General features: G+C 38.1%; 1 protein-coding gene across 1 annotated transcript in view; it reads right to left on the reverse strand.

Annotated features, from left to right (window-relative positions):
- PHKG1 (phosphorylase kinase catalytic subunit gamma 1) overlaps positions 1–4,665 on the reverse strand; it is a 19,275-nt gene extending 14,610 nt beyond the window's left edge. The window contains exon 1 of the mRNA XM_072416077.1: positions 4,478–4,665. The gene's annotated coding sequence lies outside the window, so the exon portion shown is untranslated. The remainder of the gene's footprint in view (positions 1–4,477) is intronic.
- Between the last annotated feature and the right edge of the window lie 8,278 nt (positions 4,666–12,943).

The following is a 12,943-nucleotide window of genomic DNA, read 5'->3' on the forward strand; positions in this document are numbered from 1 at the left end:
TACAGGGTGATCATATCCCCCCTTAAACATCTCTTCTTCTCAAGGGAGAATAGATTCAGTTCAGCTAATCTCTCCTCATAGCTGGGCTCCTCCATTCCTTTTAATAATTTTGTTGCCCTTTTCTGCACTCTCTCCAATTCCACAATATCCTTTTTGTGAACTAGTGCCCAAAACTGCACTGCATATTCCAGATGTGGTCTGACCAATGCTTTGTACAGAGGCAGGATAATGTCTCCATCTCTGCAGTCTATTCCTCTTTTAATACAAGAAAGTACTCTACTAGCTTGAGATATTGCACCATGGCATTGCATGCTGTTATTAAGTCTATGATCTACCAGAACCCCCAGATCCTTTTCAATTTCTGACTCACCCAAATGTATTCCACCACTCACATTAACATAGCATCCTCAAATAGAGCACATTTATGCTCCACTGGACTACATTATATACTCTGAATTATCTCTCTGACAGTCTCTGAATACTACTATACTACTAAAATATGTACTATCATCTAGTTCTGCACACAACCCAGCCCTTTATGACTGGTCAGTTGACCTGATTATTCTCTGTTGCAGTTACCTAACACATAATTACAGCTTGTGACTGGACAATTCAAGTAGAAACAGCAAACTGATGATCTACTCCTCCTGTTATTTGCTCTCCACTTGTGTCATGTTCCATTTTTCGATTCCTCAATGAGCTGACCGAAAACACCCACCTATAGCTCCATACTAACCTAGTTCTGGTGCCATATCCATATAAACTGTTTATTGTTGATGTTCCATCTCCACATGCCCAATAGAACCTGTATGGGTTGTATGTATATCTGTGGAGAGTTTTCTTATATTTTGGAGGCAGCAGAAAGTCGGGGAATTACCAAAGATATATATTCAGGCTGGGCGGGGTACCAGTACTAAGTAAGTATGTAGGTATTGGTGGCACTGTGGTTTTTGGACTGTTTTTTATTTATCCAACTGGTCAACACAAATCTCTTTTAATTGTAAGTCTTCCTCTCCCACACAATTTCCTGTCAATGTTTCTCAAGATCAATGTTCAATGTTTCTCAAGGATCAATCCTTTGACCTGTATTTTCTCTTTACACCTCATGTTCTCCTTTAGCCTACAATACGATTTGACTCCTTTGACTTTACCCCCTCTGTCCTGCATAAGGTTTAATGCTGCCTGTCTGCCATCTCAGTGTGGCAGGTACCTGAAATTCACTTTGGACTTTGAATTATTCTTCCCAGATCCAGAAAATCACTAGGTCATGTTATCTTTACTTGTGCAACATCTTTAAAATACACATCTTTCTACCCCCACAAAGACATAAACCCCCCTGATACATGTTCTTAATATCTCTCACCTTGACTACTGCAACATCCTTTTATTTGGTATTTCACCAACAAGACTTCTATGTGTACAATCATCAATGCTGTAGTTGGACCTATCTATCCTGCTCGCTACTTCCACTGCACTGCAAAATCAATCAGTTAGCTTTCATTTACCTAATAATGAAGTTCAAGCTTCTGTATTTTCCCTTTAAATTACTTCACAGCTCTTACATTTGTGACTTTAAACATAAGTATACCCCTACTTGACATTTCCACTCCTACTTAGTGACCTACTAATGACCTTCTCAATAATAACCTCTTCCTATGCATGGCTTCCTTTGTAACACATATAAACAAACCCAACACAATCTTCAATTAGCCACAGCTCCATATTCCCACCTAATATGTACTATGATCCTTACGTCTTAAATTGTACACTTGATTAGACAGGACCCTCTTCTATTCCTTTGTCATCGTTTGGTTTATGCAGCCCCTAATATTGTACAGTGACGCCTAATATATTCACACTTTTCAAACAAAAAAATAACCACACTATTATGAAGGGGTGGCAAGAAGGTAAGGGAAAAGTGTTTTAAATGTCCTTACCTTTTAGGAAAACCCTGTTGCTGGATCATTCAGCAACAATCTTCTCATAAGATTACAGTTGTGGTCAAAGAATAGTATTTACCACTAAAAGAAGAATGCTCCAAGAATGCTAGGTGCTACTGTCCTGCTTGTAATGTCAGTAGTCCATGCACACTCAGACCTGTCATTGAAATGACACTCTATAGCATCTATTTGCTACCATGGTTCCTCCAGGGGTCTCTAGGGGTTCTTCAAACTATGCCCGATTGACCGACCATTCGATAATGTCTGCATAGTAGGGTCGTTACCACTTGGTAGAGCTATCTACATGACTCTAATGATGTTTTTAGATGTCCTACCACTGTGTCGGGTCCATTCGTTTCACTGGCTCCCAATTCAAGACACTTGTTTTTCCCCTTGACCCTCCAAAAATTATAGTATTAAGACTTCATTATTGTTTTGTAATGGAGGGTATATTTATTGATCAGGTTTAAAACAATTGGGAAGAGGTGAGGAATGAAGAGTAGATTGGGCAGAATGGGAATGATTTCGTTGGTGTAAAGTGGAAAAGAACAGCGTGTCCGCAGCCAGCCACCTCTTCCCAATTTGTTTTAAACCTGATGAATAAATATACCCCCCATTACAGAACAATAATGAAGTCATAATACTATAATTCCTTATTTAAAAATCTTTTTGAAAGCACTTAGGCAGTTCAAACAACTACAACCCTAAAGGAGAAATAGAATAAAATAGAATAAAAGAATAACAGTAAACACCTGGGTATAATATCTTATTCCTGGTTCCCAATATCACCGTCAGACCTTTCACAAACCTATTAGGCAATCAAAGGGACTAGTCTATTGACCTGCATAAGTGGAAGGGCTATACACACAACCAGTACAGGTTACCATTTTTGATACTTCTCCATCATGTTGGTTAGACAAAAAAAAAAACAGATACATAATTTTTAGGTCTGAAAGCCTCAATATATCCCCTGATGAAACCAAATTAGGCGAAACGCACCGGGAACGAGTCTTGCTATGTGATTCCGATTATCCAATACAACACTGTAATATACAAATACAATCTGTATACAAATCATCAGTAGTTCTTGAGCTGATTTTGTATTACTTCTTGAAAAAAGTAAGAAATAATATGTTTTTTTACAACTGTTCTGTGTTTATATATCTCTGTATCTAATTGACAAAAAATAAAGTAATTGTTTTTATCTGTGCAAACTCTGTGCCTAAAAAAAGGCCCCTTTCTCTATCTTTTTCTCTCCTGTTCCCCTTTATCAACTGTGTTTAATTTCCAAATTTACGAGGCTTGGCACATAACCAGGACCACCTGGTAAATCCTGTAATATACTTTACCTTTCCGACCTGGTACACTCTTTGTCTTTCGTATACAACAAAAACTTTAGACAGTTTGACCTCCTGAGTGTGTGGCTTTATTTACCAATCAACCATATGAATGTATAAAATCCTTTTTGTACATAGTGTGAGGTATTAGCGTCCAATGCACTTGCTGAAGAGGTATTTGAGAGGTTACTTCAATTTCAGGGCGCTCTGCCCACTTTTATGCACAAAGATATCAACTTAAAGCATTCTCTCCTGCATGGGATCACAGTCATTACAGTATGACAGAAAAAAACACAAATTTAGCTTGATGGTTCTCTCACTTTTGACACTTAGAGAGGTATTGATCTTGCAGGATTAAACTTTAGGAGACCTCTTTAGGAGGCTTGCCCAGCATACAGGCAACACACGGCCAGTCCACCTGAGCTACCTGGGCTCATGCTGCAACTTCCCTTGTCTCAAAGACAAGTGCTCTTTTTTATGCTCCAGAGCCATTCTCAATTTCTGGCCTGGATGAAGTGCCTGGCCCACCCATTCCTTCCAGGACACTGGATCAGAAATAAAGAGCCCTAAATCTACAGCACTACAATTACTCATAACTCTATCCAGGCCCCTTAATCCCTATCAAGGTGAGAGGGAGGTAGATGATGCCAAATATCCTCTGAATTTAACATCACGTTTCCTTCTTCTACAATAGACACATTTTGTTTGGTTGGGAAATTCAGATTCACACCTACTAAGATATTTTTCTTGAATCAAATACCACCATGTATGCAATATGATATGATAACAAAGAAAAGCTTTAAATATGCTATGTATACATATAGGTAAAATTAAACTGCAGTCCAAGTGGGTGGACTCAGCACCATCACTTGTATAAAAAGGACGTGAAGATTTAGTATAATATTTAATAATCATATAGACAGATATTCATATTAGATTATATTAGCTAATTATGCATATTAGATTTAACTTATTGCAACAATTAATATTATTAAATAATAAAGCAAGCATGTCACCATTGAAGTTTAGGGACACCTACAGGTCATGACCATGAAGAAGTAATGAAGGGATAAACAACGCCCCAGATGCTGCCCTTACAAAATTAAATCACCAGTAGTAGTCCATGTTTTCAAAATGACCAGTTTAGCCTTTGCATCATTTCTTTATCTAGAGCAAGTAAAGTACAAATCGGAAGCTTACCTTATCTTTTTCCTTAGGATTTTGTTTTTAGTCCACACAGTTTCCTGCCAAGGTGCAGCATTATAATAGTATGCATTGAATCGCTAAAATTATTTACTGAAAACAACCGAAACTCATTTTTCCATTTTCTACTCTGATAGATGACAAAGCTAGATGTTTTTGCAGCTCTGATCAAAATGTTGCATAAGTCATTTCCTAGAAGGATGTTACATCATTCTCTATGAGAATACACTGAGCATACAGCTAACAGCAAGGGTCTAGTGTTGCTGCTTACAATAATGTGCAGCACCGCTACTCTGCATTATCAAACTGATTTGTATCCCCCTTATTAGCTATATTCATAATTATGATGTAAATTTGCTCTGTAAAATGCCTATGAATCCCAATGTTTTGCATATGAAATGACTTACAGCTTCCCCAGTTGGCAGCCCAAGGACAGCAGAGCAATGTTTATGACTGCTGTGAAAATGCCCCATGCAAAGCAGTAGCAAATGCTACATAGCATAATGGTACATAAAACATAGCTGTCCCTCATTTGGAGGGGGTGTCCCTTTAGCGGAACCAAATCCCTTTGTCCTTCTTTCTTCCATACTTGTCTCTCTTTTTAGGGGCAACTTTGGGGGGCAAGCTGAGTTTATTGTGTGTACTACAATGCTATGACCCTTAAGTGTTCCTATACTTGAGAACACTTAAGCATTTGGATATATATTGCTGAGCTCCACTCTCAGACCTGGTTCTCATCCATGTGGTTGTGACTGCAATGTAGACATGAACATCCAAGTCTGGATGTGACCCGCCAGTTCTCCTGACCTGTATGGCTAAAGTTCAGATTTAAGACATTTTCACTTACAAAATCTTGCTTTATATAAATTTAATGTGTTTACATAAATGAAATTATCCTATGTCTTCCAGCAGAGGTCAGAGCCTATGTTACCAATCTGTCCATCCGCTGAAAGACCCTGGTTTTCCACTTGCCATCTCATTAGCTTGGAAGAACCGGGGGTAGTATGGGAAGAAAGAGACCCTCCGTGTCTCATTTTCCACCCTTATTCTCTCCCCCAACTCTTTATTATATCACTCTCCCCCCTCTAAACATTTCATGCCAACACTGTGCAATGCAGTGGAGTGTTATTGGCAGCCTGTGCTGATTAGCTGGATCATACACAAGAAGACATAGGCAAGAGTTGGGTTCAATGAATATCTGAAGTGCCCAGCTACAGTCTTCATGTTTCTGCACTAAATCAGGGTAATATTACAACTGGTGAAATCTGTACACCTGTCTTTTACAAAAAAAGAGTGCACTTGTAGCAGTTGTTAAGGAACTGTTCCAGAAAATAAAATGCAACTGGGGTGTTATTTCTGGGCACAGTTATTTCCTTATCAACGTCATTTCAATTTATGAGGGTAGCCAAAGTTAATTCAACCCTAGAGCTGACCTTTCCCTCCCAGTCCATGTGCTTCTGTCCAGGAAATTACAGCAGGCAGATTATGGTATTTGAACTAGTTCTATGAAAAAATAATCACGTTAATGAATGTATAACTAAATCACATTTTCAATATTTACTGATACGGGAGTATTCATTATTGACATATGACTGTTGCTTTTCATCCATGAAGCTTTAGAGCTCTTTCAGACCTGCAGTGTAAAACCGTGCAGCTGGCAACTTCAAACTGGTATGTGCCTGGATCCAGCAAACTGTACTGTGGGAAACCAGATTTGCACACCTCTGCAGCCCAAATATTTAAACAACCATGTAGCCATTCAACTTAAAGGGAGAGGTAGGGTCCATGGTAGAACACTTCAGCAAGCTGTAGATTTGAAGTGATCCCAAAGACCTCTTTAAAACTTACAGTTGAAAACCACACCTCTTAGGCACTCCCAACCGCCCCACCTCACCTACCATGCAGAGTTGTGTGCTTGAGTGAGGTTGAGGTTCCAGTGCAGTTCTTTCTTCAGAGAAGGAAAAACAACTGGGCGTCCAGAAGCAACTTATCGCTTTCAGGAAATGCACCATAATCCACCCCAACCACTTGCAAAAATGTCCACAAATTGGTTCCCAACAGCTCCTATTCAACTAATTGGGAGGGTGGTTAAGCCCGCAGAAAAAACTGCGTCAACTGCTAGCCTGAAATAGATCTTAAATTACCAGTGAAGGTACAAACTGTCCTCTTCAGTGTGCTAGGAAATTATTATAGCAATATTATCTGCAAAACATTTTGCTTGGCTTACATAACCACACAGATGACCAGCAAACTATAATAAACCAATATATAATTAACAACCAATCAACTTAATTTAAAATCTAAATGCTTATAGTTTTATGTAGATTATGAAGATTTTAGATTAGAGGCCAGTAAAAATTGAGCATGGGGATAAATGAAACACACAGCTCTTACATAATGTTCTGGGAAATATAGGGCACTTTAAATAAATATGTGGCCTTCCTTCAGAGTACATTGTTTACCTGAATGATCATTTATCTTCCCTTGTATTCAGATGTATATCTATTCAAATGTTGATCAGCAAAATCAAAAAGACATAATGCAGTTTCAGTAAGCAGTCCTGAAAAAAACACAGACTTGCTGCACTGTAGAAGAATCAAAGCTTTCTCCTGAGTCTGTGTAGCTTGAAAAAGGAATATAAAGGCAATAGCTTTTTCAGTATGATAACACTTCTCTTACCTTTACTGAAGCTGGGCCCTCCAGTGCTCTCCTGATGGTATTCCCATGTACACTAACAGCCAGGATCCCAGAATCCTGAATACAAGCAGCCTGTCAGAGTGATCATCCCCTGAGCTTGTGTTCTGTACACTGCAGATCTAAGCAAGTGACTTGCCAAAAATACATTGCTATTCATCTAGGAATACAAGCAGCACAGCCAAGCCTGCACATGTGCTGTTACCACTTAGCTGACATGTACTTGTTATGTAGTCAGAGCAACTTGTGTGACCTAAAGGAAGGTGAATGCTAGTTCAATGCTAGTAAACACACCATAATATATACTGTACCTGTATTCAAATGCAGAATCTGTGCTGCAGGATGTATTGTGCTGACCTCAGATAGCATAGCTCTGCCCCATTTACCAAGATTTCAGGTGTGTATGCCATCTCACTTTATTATGCTGATGTACTGGCTACATGTCAAGGCTGGTAAACATGAGCTGGGAGTGCCACTAGGATTCTGGCACTGCATGAATGCTAACTAAAACCCATGTATTGTGTGTTGTATTTGTGAAGGAACAGCCTTGAGCAGACTTTCTCAACCAGTTTACCCTTTAAATATTTTTTAGGTCTCAGGAACTTCCTTGTAAAACCATATAATTGGAGATCAGTTGGAAAATGCTCCTACATTGGTGGTCAGTTGGAAAAATGCCCTACTTACAGACTGTATGACAATTGTTGGTGTCCTAGAGCTGGCTGTACTCCAGGAACTAGGCAGACACCATCAAATAGGATGCCAATCAACCACAGGTCAAGGAATCCTTAGCAACCTCTGGAGGAATCAGTTGAGAATGGCTAGAAGTATTTCAATGTTACAGTAATGTAATGCAGGAACATTTTATTTGTAATGATTTTTCTAATAAAATGTATTTATATAGCACCAGCATATTATGCAGCACTTTACAAAGTCCATATTCATGTCTTTACCTGTACCTTAAGGGGCTCACAATCTAATGTCCCTACCATAGCCCGGCTGAGATTCAGACCCAAGTGCTGCAAAGGCAAAAATAATAGTTACTGAGCCAACTGGGGAAAGTTCAGTAATGTTACCTTTGTGGTTGTGATAGTGAATTCTGAAGGCAATAGAAATATGCTAACGTATATTTAGTATACTGACAGTAACTAATACAAAAGTTCAAGGTTTAGAGTCAGAAGCAATCTTCTTTATGTATACAGTCTGAGAAATAGTCAAGAAGCGTACAAAACAAGTTCCTAGCATTAGAGTATGGTATTTTTGGGTATTGAAAATTGCTTGGTTGAGCCCAAGCCAACATTTGTAACAATACCGCATTCTTTCAAAGATTATTCATGTCAGGGCTGCTTTTTCCATGGCACATGTTATTTTATAAATAAAACTGTTATGTAATGTGTTCAAAGGGAGGGGTAGCATACGACTGTTCATTACATCTGGGAAGTTTTAGTAGAATTTATATGACATTTATTGTGGAAAGAAGATTACTTGGTAAAAGTTATACAAAACACTTGATATAATGATATGTTCACAGGTTCTCTTCGCAATATTTATTTTGCACACGTTACAATATACATTTTAGGCCTGCAAATTACTGAAAAATCCACACAATATATGTTTTTTTGAACAGCAGAGAAAATGTAGAAGTAAAAAATGGCTGTTGCAAATTTTTATGCTGTGTGATATTTGTGCTACTGTTTTTTAAATGAAAATTTTACATGCATGTTTTTTAGTGCCCATAATATAATTCAATTAATATTTTTAATTATTTTTTGTAATTTCAAAAGATAGGCTGTGTCAAGTAAGAAGATACCAAATATGACAAACCATTAAATGATGTGCAAAAATCAAATGATAGTCCAGAGTTGACAGTTCAGAAACCCCTGAAGTTTCCCCTGCTTTCCACCCTAGCAGAATGAGTAATAAATAAGTAGCTGTGATTAGCGGCTTAAAGTGGAGAGAAGTGTGCACTCATGCAGGCTGCTAAAGCCAATGTACCTTGGCATACAGAGCCTGCCCACCTATATGACTCTGCCTTGACCCTCTCTACCTAATCCTGGCTGCAAGTATTAACAAGGAGCAGAGCGCTCTTACATTCCTATATGTATGTTTCTTGTATACACAGGGAACCCCTATGTTTACCTTCATTTCAAGTTTTGCCCTTATTGGTTACAAGATATGGGGTCACTGTGTACTCTGACAATTTCAGGTCTCTATAACCCACTGTATCAGAAGTTCTAGACAGCAAGGGGCATTTTAATATATATTTTTAAAAATTTCTCTACAAGACGATTGGGGATGCACAGATCACAACCTAGGTGTCTGCTGTCATGTGATGACCCAGCTAAATTTTGGGCAGCTAGGGTACTGAGGCCTTGAGATAGCGTTTTCTAAATATAAAGAACTAAATTTTTGACTACACTTTTTATTTTGTGGCCGAATAATGCAGGCAACGCATATGTTACCTGATGGCTTCAGATCAGTCAGGTACTTAGATAGCTGCTGCTCTATGATATAGTTTCCTTTCTAGAATATAGAAATATTTCTAGAGAATGGTGACCCCCCAATGGAACATAAAAATCTTAGACCCTATCTAGTATCTTTAATGAACCTGTTGCTAGACCTAAAAATGATGTATGGCACTAAAAGAACCATCTGTGCACAGTGCAGACATCTTGCTCAGCTCAGACCAACCATCTCTGTCTCAGTATTGTCCAGACTAGCCAGTAAAACCCAGAACAGTCATCTATTCCTGCCAACCAAGAAGGCTGAATAAATTCCTAAATCATATATATATATATATATATATTAAAAAACAATGTTTAAAAAATTGGCAGTCATTATTCATTCACACCATAAAGTCCAGTTTATTAAAGATCTGTTGTTAGTCAAGTGACTGGTGGTACAAAACAGGTGATCAGATAGAAAACAATTAAAGAAGTGGTGATGTGTTATCTGATCTCAGCATCTTTAAAAATATGACCCATTAACCTCTAATTTGTATCTTGTACATGTAGTTAAAGGACAAATACCCCTTCACTCTGTCCATAATTTATTCATTTGGTCCTGGGGGGTGATCACCCTCCAAACAGTAGTGCATCATACACAGCCCAGTTGTTCTCTGCTGCCACAATTACTAATGATATTATTGGATATCATTAACACTCTAAAATATACAGCTTGCTTGGTTGGTGTCCTGATCCTCAGTCTTTAACACCTTGTGAATCAATGAACCAGAATGAGTATGCAGCTAAGGTGTTCGGATAACTGTCACACAGATATCTGCATGTTTGCTTCAGGTCTGTGACTACTGAAACCAAAGGATCAGCTTACATACAGGCAGTTGCCATTTCTTTAGTCCAGAAAATGGCAGCCTACATCATATATTGGTGGCAAGTCAACTTTAGGTGTGTAGTAGACAAACAGCATTGAAATGCTATTTAATAGCACCACCTGCTGGTCAATGATAGTTATTAAAGTTTTAGTTAAAGTTTCTTAAAGAGGAACTAAACCGAAAAGTGCCTAGAAAAAAAAATAGACCTTCAATCCCGCAGGGCAGTCTGATCCATCCGGGGGTGCCTTGCATCGCGTCCTGCGTTGTCCCGAAGCCGCCGCCGCTGGGCATAAAAGGTTGTCCACCCTTTCATGTAAAGTGAAATTTCTGAGTTTGGGTACGTTTTCAATATTGCCAAAACCACCATGGATAACACCTAGTTTATGGAAGGTATAAATTTGCAACCATTTTCTGTAAAACTATCCAGCTAGGGTATTTCACCAAAGTCAATATATGAATAAGAACATACCCAAAACAGCTTTACAAACAAAACATGTCCCATTAGTAATAAAAGGAGGCCTGCACAGAGGCTCCTTGATGATGACTGCAGCATTTTCAGGGATTTGTGCAAATGGTTAAACTCAGAACTTTGAATGCGTCCTGTGGACTTTTTCCAAATTTTAAATAAATGAGGAAGGTTATATAATACTTATTAAATATTTAATGTTATGTCATCATTATTGAGATGTACCCACTTGGATGTCTCTAATGGGAACCAGGCACCATAGGTGTTATATAAAGTGTGATTACTAAAGATATTATCAAAAAAATTTAGATTGTATAAAGAGTTGATAAACCTGGCCATTACACCGGTATGGCGGTGGGGGTAATTCCTTTTGCGAACCATTGGTTTTAATATGAAGTCATTACCACCCACCACCCCCTCCCAGAACAATCCTCAATCTGGGAAGGCCACAAGAATTTAGAGGGTCTGTGGGAATTTGTGCCACTGCAGTCAAAATAGCTTTAAAAACTCCAAAAAACACCAAAATTTGTAATTATTGTAGGTAGGGGTAAAATGTAGTGTGTACATTAACAAAGCTTGTTTCTTTAGAGTAATCAGCTGCCAAAGCAGAAGCTGTCTGTATTATGATTCTCACATTCTCTATGAACCAAACACGTGCAAAACTTTTTTGTAGACCTATTTGTATTAATCCCCACCCTATACTTACAGTGCATCTGGGACATTTGATATACTGTATAAAGACATCAAAACTGGCTTGCTTAGGTACTAAAATTCTCTGTGACTCATTTTCTCATACATAGCTTTATTTTTTTTTATCGACAACCCTCTAACCCCGGCACTTTTGATTCAATCCTTTAAACTTGTCTCCATGTAAAGAACATGTTTACTTGAATGCTGGGCTTACCAGGAGCTTATACTCTTCTGTCTGTTGGCATTCCATTCAGCTATAAAAATAACCAAACCAATCAGGTTAGGGGGTTTATACAATTTACTCTATCCCATTCTAACATGATAAAGATGGTGTTGGGTAAATAGGGGCACAGTCCCGATTTGGAAATCAAAACTAACTTCAAGCTGTCAACGTCTCATCATGCTGCAAACACTGCACAAAAAAGGGACCGCAGACAAGGAATAAGATGCTTGGTTACACTTTTAAGCCCAAATTACCTTTGCTTAAATGAATTTAACATTTCATGTAAATTCAAGAAACAGGCTTTTCTAATTTGTCACTGGCTACTTGAGGAAAACCACTAGGACATTGAATGCTTTTTTTTTTGATGCACCTAAAATATTTAGCCTATTTAAACTAAATATTGAATTTAAAATGTACTGTGGGTGGGGGGGACCATTCACCAGATTTTCTAGTACTCTGTGCTAATGGACTGTTTCATTTAGTTAATAGGGAGCTCTCATTTACTTATACCCGACATTATGGAAAATTGAGACTTATGGCAATACATTGACATTTTCTTCTAGTTTAGCTAAAAGAAACAGTACCAACATTTTAAAGCAATTCCTTGTTTAAAAACAAATGTATTGTAGTTTATTTTGGAAAAGATTTATCCTAGTGGGACAAGGATGATAAAAGTAAACTTGACAAATACATAAGCTGTTACCCAATAAACATCTTCCTGTAAAATGAAAGTTTTGACTGGAGTTTGGCTTTAATAAAACAAACAGAAAAGACTCTTCATGGGAAGAGGTAAGGTAGATTACACAGATAACAGTACACATGGCACTGGGAATCAAATTATCAAAGTCACAGGACAAGTATTGATAATTCTATTTCATGATCAATGACTTCCACAGGACCCTGAATTTGCTCATGCTAGTTCCAGGTCAGTGGTTCACGAAGAAGCTATGTGAGAATGGGGAGGAGCTTTATTGCAATGGCAGCTCACATCTTTCAAACCTGGCAGACATTCTACACTAGGTCATACTATGCCTAAAAAGACAACAAAAGAATAGAAATTCA

The sequence above is a fragment of the Pyxicephalus adspersus genome, chromosome 1, assembly GCF_032062135.1.
Source record: "Pyxicephalus adspersus chromosome 1, UCB_Pads_2.0, whole genome shotgun sequence".
NCBI classification, from domain to species: Eukaryota; Metazoa; Chordata; class Amphibia; order Anura; family Pyxicephalidae; genus Pyxicephalus; species Pyxicephalus adspersus.